This window comes from Malania oleifera, chromosome 13 (genome assembly GCF_029873635.1).
Source record: "Malania oleifera isolate guangnan ecotype guangnan chromosome 13, ASM2987363v1, whole genome shotgun sequence".
In the NCBI taxonomy this organism is placed as follows: Eukaryota; Viridiplantae; Streptophyta; class Magnoliopsida; order Santalales; family Ximeniaceae; genus Malania; species Malania oleifera.
Window position 1 is genome coordinate 73198061 of NC_080429.1, and position 9338 is coordinate 73207398.

At 36.5% G+C, this 9338-nt stretch overlaps 1 pseudogene; it reads right to left on the reverse strand.

Annotated features, from left to right (window-relative positions):
- Positions 1-1648: 1648 nt before the first annotated feature.
- Positions 1649-4332, reverse strand: LOC131145905 (LEAF RUST 10 DISEASE-RESISTANCE LOCUS RECEPTOR-LIKE PROTEIN KINASE-like 1.2; annotated as a pseudogene).
- Positions 4333-9338: the final 5006 nt, after the last annotated feature.

The following is a 9338-nucleotide window of genomic DNA, read 5'->3' on the forward strand; positions in this document are numbered from 1 at the left end:
GTTCTTCTTTCCTTACTCTTTATTTTCAGTACCTTTATATATTGTATTGTGTTGTATGCTAAGTGTGAGCTGCAGAGAACAAAACTAAAATTAAAAAAAGACTCTTAATAAAAAGAAAGTACGTTTTGATTAACACTTTGCGGAAATCCAAAAGGAAGCACATTGGTTAATCATTTGCGAAAATTTTAGTTAAGAGAGAGCAAATAATTTGATTCAAATACAAGACTTGCAATTACTTATAGGGCTGCTAAAGCAAAAATTTTCAAAAGCTGAAATTCTACAAGTGCTGCAAATTGTGATTGATTGAGTATTTTTGATAGGTTATTTTGAGTCATTGATTGGTTGAATGATTGGTTAAGCTTTTATTAACTTGTAGTGTGTTTAGTATTGGTTTGTGAATTGATTGAATTAATAAAGCTGTGTGTTTGATAAAACAAGTAATTCAAGAATCCATAAAAGCAACTAACTTTTTTTAATAACCCAATTCACCCCCCTTTTGGGATAACTACTTCACTTTCAATTGGTATCAGAGCCTTGATATAACAAATCTTAAAAAGTAGTTATATAAAGATTTACATGGCACACATAGGAGTAGCTCCCTTTGGAGAGGGTCAATCCTCAACTAGACCACCCATCTTTTATGGACTAAACTACACATTTTGGAAATAACGTATGAGAATCTATCTTTAAACAATGCATTTGAAGGTTTGGAAGGTTTCCACACATGGTGACTTAATCCCTATTAAACTAGTGGATGGAAAAGAGGTACCTCATGAAGAAAAAGAAATGACCGAATTAGACTATAAAATGTTGCAAGTAAACTCAAGTGCAATAAATGAATTGTATTTTGCTCTTGACATAAATGAGTTCAATAGTGTAGAGACCCAAAGGATTATGGTAATCAAATAATAAGAGAAAGGAGAGAAAAATGAATTTTAAAAAGGGGTTCAACAAGGTTTTGTTGACGAGTGCAGAATGCTCGTCGATGAAAGGCTTCTTGGGCTCGTCAACGTGGACGCATGTCTCATCGAAGAGAACTTACCAAAAGGGTTGTTTCCTGGATCTGAAATTCAGTGACGAGGATCAAGTGCTCGTCGACGAACCTCCTTCATGAACTTGTCGATGAGGTGTTATGGCTCATTGACGAGGCCACGTGGAAAAACACTCAATATAAGGCCAAAAATCACTTTTCTACGAGAGAATTCCTTGCAAAACCTCTCTCTCTCTCTCTCTCTCTCTCTCTCTCTCTCTCTCTCTCTCTCTCTCTCTCTCTCTCTAACTTCATCTCCCTCTCCTTCACTCTAGAATTTTGGCTTAATTATTCACTAGATCAACGATCTGAAGTCGCCAAGTTACTCCTTGGAAGATTTTCTTCAAGTCTGCCGGAGTAAATCAATGCTAGACATGTAACAAATCATGAAGATTCACTATACTTTAAGCATACAGCACAAGCCAATCACAAGGGGCAGAAATCCCAAAGGTAAGATAAAGCCTAGTGTGGCCATCAAAGCTCCTGCTAAGTATGTACATCTCATGGTACCGAAATCTAATAGGTGAAAACAAATCAACCTATTTTTTTCTCAATTGGGGAAGGGGATGGTGTTACATATGATGTTACTTGAAAATTAAGTGAAATGAGAGGGAATATCTAACCACTGGTATTAGGTGTTGTCGACCTACTAGCCCAATTTACAGTCACAGTATCTGGTGAAAGTATAAGTGTCTTATTCTTTAGCAGCACAACATGATCTACTAGACAATTCCACTCTGATTTTTCTATGTTGCCTACCATAGCTTGAATAGCCTTTAGACCCTCCAACACCTCTTCCATGGAAGGTCTCATTTCCTTCTCATTTTGCAAACACCAAAATGACAACTTAGCTATGGTTGTTATCATCTTTCTTACCTTGTAGTCTATCTCAAACCTAAGAGATGGATCAACATAACCAGGAGTCCCTTGTGAAGCAGTAGAAACATGAGTAACATCGGTTGGAAAGAGATGAGAGAGCCCAAAATCTACAAATTAAACACAAAAATTATTGTCAAGTAGAATATTATAGGTTTTTACATCACTGTGGATAATTTCGAAAGCATTGAGATATGTCAAAGAACTCGCAGTATCTATTGCAATGCTCATCCGGATAGGCCATGTAAGCGAGCCAACATTTGCACAGTTGCCATGAAGATGATCGGCAACTGTTCCGTTGGGAATATATTCATATACAAGTAGGATCTCACGGTTGTGGCAAGAGGTGCAGCCATAAAGAGAGACAAGGTTTTGATGTCGCAATCAAGTTAGAATCTCAACTTCATTCATGAACTGCTCAACTCTCCTGTAATTGTTTTCATACAAGCACTTGAGAAGATATGGACTCCTAAGTAGATGTCGGACTTCTCAATCTCCATAACTGACGAGGGGTCAGAAGATATGTTTCGAGAGAGTAAGGATGAAGGAGTGTTGCGTGTTCTATTCCGGCATTGATAGATCAAGAAGACAATGCACATTAAACCCATGCCCAAGAACGCAACAATTATGCCTGGGCAAATAACACGAGGAGTGATAATTTCTAATTCATTGTAGGATAGAGGAAGAATATTTTGCACTTAAAGGAAAGGAAATAATGTTTATATTACCTATAACAATCTTCACTAACCAATTTCTTCCATTGGGTTTAGCTATACCTGCGAAAAGAAAGTGTTGTTAGTTAAAACTTCAATTAGATTAGCATAACTCATACTGCCAATCTTCGATTGAATTTTAGACACAGTCAAAACATGCCTTTGAAAGTCCAATGCGGGTTTCAATTAGAGCATGTAAGTCTAATGTCAGTTCCAAAAATCTTATATAAACAGAGAGAAGAAAAATCTTTTACTACTGAGTTATAGTAGCAAGCCAGCACAATTAAATTGCCTTCAGCACATGAAGTATTAATAAACCATTAGCTGAAAGGAAATAAAATAAAAGGAGGAGAGAAGGAAATTAAGAATATGAGAAATCAATCTTGATAAAAAAAAACTGATTTCACTAAATTGAAAAAAAATGACTATACAACTGTATATATATATACACACTCAGCTTAACAACTAAAACAGATTCATGTATGAATCTGATGAAGAGAAACTAATTAACTAACTAGAAAAAAAATACATGCTATTAAGAACAGATGTTCTGTTTTAACTTGAAGCTTGTTGATTTTTCTAGGCTGCACGAATTAAGTGTTACTATTGTTGGCTGGCTTTTCATACTCCCCCTCAAGATGGATTGATGAAACAAATATTATTAATCAGTGCCATCTTGGATAGTAACTCTGAAAATTGTTTATAACCCAATGTCTTGGTTAACAAATCTGCTAATTGACAATGAGGTCTCACATGATTTAGTTCAATCACCTTAGCCAATACCTTGTCCCTTACAATGTGACTATCAATCTCTATATGTTTGGCCCCTTCATGAAAAACTAGATTAGACCCTATGTGCAAAGCTGATTGGCTGTCACAAAACAACATTGCTTCTCTATCATGCCTAATCTGCAAGTCCCTTATCAAACAAAGAATCCACACAATTTCACAAGTTGCTACAACCATAGCTTTGTACTTTGCCTCAGCTGAAGACCTTGACACAGTAGCTTGTTTCTTTGATTTCCAAGAAATCAACGAATCTCCAAGAAAGATGCAATATCCTGTAATAGATCATCTTGTGTCTGAGCATGATGCCCAATCTGCATCACTAAATCCTTTGACATGTAGTTCTGATTTTGCAGAAAAAGATACTCCTTTCCCTGGTTCATTTTTAATATAATGAAGTACCTTAAGAGCAACTGCATAATGAGGCTTTCTAGGTTTTGCCATGAACTGACTGAGCTTGTGAACAGCAAATGTAATGTTAGGCCTAATAATGGTTACGTATAATAACCTGTCAACCAATCTTTTGTATTGACTTGGATCATTTAGCACATCACCTTCATGTTTGCTAAGTTTCAAAGTAGGATCCATAGGAACTTTGGCTGTTTTGCATCCTAGTAGGCCAACATCCTCCAAAATTTCTAGAGCATACTTCCTCTAACACGAGAAAATGCCCTTAGCTGTTCTTGCTACCTCCAAACTAAGAAAATACCTCAAACTCCCTAAATCTTTCAACTTGAACTTCTGATTTAACAAAATTTTAAAATCTTCAACTCCCTTTTGATCATTACTTGCAATTAGAACATCATCAACATAAACCAGCAACACAATAAATGAATCTCCTTGTTGCCTAGTGAATAAAGAGTAATCAGCCTTGGACTGAACAAAACCAAGATCAATTAAGGCAGTTGAGAACTTGGAGAACCACATTCTAGAAGTTTGTTTAAGACCATAAAGTGATTTATTGAGTTTACAAACCAAGTGAGGTTGCTCCCCTTGGCTGTGAACAACCTAAGATTGCTCCCCCTTGCTATGAAAACCTGGTGGAAAAGACATGTAAACCTCTTCATTCAAATCTCTATGGAGAAATGCATTATTGACATCAAGTTGGCTGAGAAACCAGCCTTTCACAGCAGCCACAACAAGTATAGTTTTGATGGAGACCATCTTAGCAACTGGTGAGAAAGTGTCAATGTAATCTAGTCCCTCATTTTGGGTGAAACCCTTGGCAACCAGCCTGTCTTTATGCCTTTCAACGGAACCGTATGAATTGTATTTCACTTTATATACCCACTTACAACCAATGGACTTCTTACCAGGTGGCACGGAAGTAACAATCCAAGTATTATTAGCTTCCAAAGCTGCAATCTGAACATCCATGGCAGCCTGCCACTTGGGGTTACCAACAGCTTGGTGATAAAAAATGGGTTCAAGAATGGAAGAGATGGCACAACAAAAAAATTTATATGAAGGAGACAGATTATTGTAAGACAAATAAGATTGAATGGGATAAGAAGTACCTGAAGCATGTATGGAAGATCTTGGAATGGCAGCTAATGTGACTTCATTAGAGTGATAAGCCCCAAGGAAAGATGGTGGTTTAGTATGCCTGGTAGGCCTTCCAAGAATAATAGGCTGGTTAAATGTATCAGAAACACTATGTGTATCAGGAAATTCATGAATATTGTCATCAAAATCTTGATGAATTTGAGTAATGGTGTCATTAGAAATAGGTAAAGAAGAAGAAGAGACAGCGGGAGACTCAGAATAAGGAACAGAAGGAAAAATAGGTAAAGGAATAAGATTGTCACATTTAGAAGAGTTATTTGAAGCAAAAGGAAAATTTGACACATAAAACACAACATCCCTAGACAAAAAAATTGTATGAGAATCAAGATCAAAGAGTTTATAACCCTTGACATTGAAGGGATATCCAAGAAAAACACACTTTCTGGCTCTAGGAGTGAAATTGTGTTTACGAGGACTAAGATTGGTAGCATAACACAAACAACCGAAAATCCTAAGATGTGAATAAGGAGGAGGTTTGTGAAATAGAAGTTCAAAAGGTGTTTTATGATTTAGAAAAGGGGATGGAAATCTTTTTATTAAATAGACTGCAGTGAGGACACAATCACCCCAAAAAGAGAGAGGAACATTGGATTGAATTCGTAATGCCCTAGCAGTAGCAAGTATGTGTTGATGCTTTCTCTCCACAACTGAATTTTGTTGTGGAGTGTAAGAACAACTCAATTGATGAATAATTAATTTAGAGCTGTATAGAAATCATTAAAGCAAAATCCTAAGGCATTATCAAATCTAATGGATTTAATCTTGGTGCCAAATTGAGTGAGAATCATGTTATAGAAAGATACAATAAGTGGTCTGACTTCAGATTTATTTTTGAGCAAGAAAACCCAAGTTGCTCTAGAAGCATCATCAACAATAGTGAGAAAATATTTGTGACCATTAGAGGTTAAAACAGAAAAGGACCCCAAACATCCATATGAACAAGATCAAAAGGATAAACACATTTATTATTATTGAAAGGAAAAGGAATTCTCTTTTGTTTTGCCAAAGGACAAACTGTACAAAGTTTATTACAACAATTCTTAAGAAAAGGTAAAACACTGCCCAAAGAATGAATTTTTACATCAGAAGGGTACCCAAGTATTGAATGCCAAAGTGAAAACACATTTGAAGAAAGAGAAGAAGAGCAAACAACAGAGAAAGCCTTGAGATTTTGCTTAGAAAAAAAAATCAAAAAAAGATGTAGTAGCTTGAGAAAGGCTCGAATCTTGTAATAAGTACAAACCATCATGCATTTTGCCCATTCCAATTGTGTTCCAACATGTAAGGTCCTATAGAAAACAAAATTGTGACAGAAAAACAAAACATATAGGTTGAGATTTGGTTAATGCACTGACTGATAAAAGATTAAAAGCAAAAGAGGGTACACAAAGAACATTGTGAAGGATTATGTGGGAAGAAAGGTGAATAGTGCCAATGTGTGTAACAATAGCTGCTTTTTATTAGGCACTTTCATCGTAGTATGTGAAATCTCAGTATAAGAAGTTAACATTTGAATGGAACACACTATATGATCACTTGCACCAGTATTAATAACCCATGTATGAAGATCATAAGGTTTTTTATTAACAACTTTAGCAGAAAAAACAGAATGCTTGTAGTTACCTACAACAATATTTGATGGACAAGACACAACATTAGCAACATGAAGTTCTTGATCTTTAGGCAATTGTGGAGTAGAACAAGAACCAATTAATGTCAAAAATTGTTGGTATTGGTCATGAGTGAAAGTTGGAGCTTGAGAAACAGACTTTGATGAAGCATAATCAGTAATTCTAGTAGAATTATTTCTTTGAATGAGTTCAATATTAGATGAAACTTGATGAGCTGTGGCATTTTTATTGTTCTTGAACTTGAATCCTGGTGGGAAACCATGCAGCTTATAGCATTTGTCCATAGTGTGGCCTAACTTTCCACAGTGAGTGCATAAAGGCCTTTCTTTGCTTTTAAAATTAGTTCCGGAATTCTTGGTTGCTAGAGCAGTGGATTCAACTCTAACAACATTATGTACAAACCTCTGCATTTCTTCTTGAATGAACAAAGAATGAAAAAGGCAAAGGATCCATCAACAAAATTTGAGTTCTTACTTGAGAGAAAACATCATTCACTCCCATGAGAAATTTCATAGTGGACTCCTTAGCTTGAAGATTCTGCAATTTTTGATTGATCCCACACACACACTGACCACAAGTACACTGAGGAAATGGATTCAAATTTTGCAATTGATCCTTGAGTTGAGTGAAATAATTAGTGAGTGACTGCACTCCTTGATGAATCTCAGCAATTTGCTTTTGAATATTGAAAATCTTGATCCCATTTCCTTAACTGAAAGTGTCTCAAAGATAAGTCCAAATTTCTAAAGCATGATCTCTATAGATAATGCTTCCTTGAAGTTTTGGTGATACAGAATTAATAATCCATGTACCTACCATATTGTCGGCATGAACCCATGCTTGAATAGCATTTGGAGAATTCACCAATGGTGAAGATATTGTTAAAGATCCATCAATAAATTCTAACTTGTTTTTGGAAATTAGAGATTTTCTCACTGATCTTGCCCATAATTTTCTCCCCCAATCAATGGTTGAGAAGTGAGAATTGCTCCTGGATTTTCTCCAGGATGCAAGAACAGAGGGTCACTAAGATTATATGAATCCTGCAAAGAAGATAAAGCCTCTGTGTTGGAAGCATTAGCTGCTACTGTTTCCATCATTGAAGAAGCTTGTAGAACACATCAATGTGAAAAGCTTGAAAAACTCGAAGAAGAAGATGATAATGGATAACAAGATGCTCTGATACCATATGAGAAATCAATTTTGATAAAAAAAATTGATTTCATTAAATTGAAAAAGATAACTATACAATTGTGTATATATATATACTCAGCTTAACAACTAAAACTGAATCTGGTGAAGAGAAACTAATTAACTAACTTAAAAAAAATGCAAGCTGTTAAGAACAGATTTTCTGTTCTAACTTGAAGCTTGCTGATTTTTCTGGGCTGCACAAATTAAGTGCTGCTGCTGTTGGCTGGCTTTTCATAAAGAACAAAAACAGGTCTGAACTCGGAATTCCTACTTAAATTCATGACGCCCACATACCCTCACAAACCCCCCAAAAAAATTGTGCTTTCAACGAACAGCAATTAACCATAACCATCTAGCTCATACCTTTGCAGGAACCCATAGGTAATTTACGCAGAAAATGAAACACAAGCGTCAGAAAAGCATGCCCACATCAGGACGCAGATAAAAGAAATTAAGATCGCAGTTAAGGAAGAATAATAAAGGTGTGACATTAGAGAGAATTACCATAGGGACATGTATTGGGATAGGGTCGATCTGGACAAAAACAGATGAACTCATTGTTAAAAAGTCCACAACGCCCACCACTTGCCTCACAATCGCTGCAATTTTGTTCACTCAAATTGAGAACAAACTCGTTCTTCAACATTTCCGCGACATTCTCCCCGTATCCTATTGCATCCACAGGTACTTCAACCCAAGACTGGCATGAGTTGTATAAAGAATTCGACCCAGATGGAAGATGCTTGGCAAAAACAGCGAAGGAGACATGGGTATAATTGCTTGCACAGTTAAGAGTAATGGAGTAAACAGGACGCTCCCCGGTGCAGTGATAGAACAAGCAGAGAACATCAAGAGAAGCGCTATTACTAAAGGGAGTCCCGCGGAGGCTGAAATTATGCAGCGGAGTTGGGCATGATTCGCTGGAAAGGGCAGCGTTAATCAGAAGAAAAGATTGATTTTTGAAGACATCTTTGACGATAAAATCATCATCTGAAATTTTGAGAGCTGGGTTTCCGTTATCGCAGGTGATCTCAAGGTCGGGGTAGCCGCAGTAGGATTTTTGTTTACTACTAATCCAGAAAGGGAAGCTTATGTTTGGTTGAGACCCACAGTTCTGCGGGGCGCAGGCCTCATATTTTGGGTCGATTGAAAGGATTTTGTCGAGGAGGGTGGTGAAGATGATGATGCCGATGAAATTGTACAATGTTTTCTCGAATGGGTAGGAGTTCTGCAGATCCATCTGGGGTGGAGGAGAGAATGAGAGAGCCAAAGGAAACAGGGGAGGAGAAGTAGAGCGTTGAAAGTGGGAACTAAAAGAAAATTTAACTTGTTCTTACAGGCTGCAACCAAATAGAATAAACAATTCTACATCTCTGTATGATTTAGTGCATACCAATATTTGATTAAAAAATGTTGGGCGTCTTGGACTACCAATTCAACCATCCCTGGTCTCCTTGAATAAAAAGATTCCCCTTGATCAACTACCCATTTCATATAACTCAAGAAAATTTTAGTAATTAGTTCCTACTCCTAGGTTTGTGA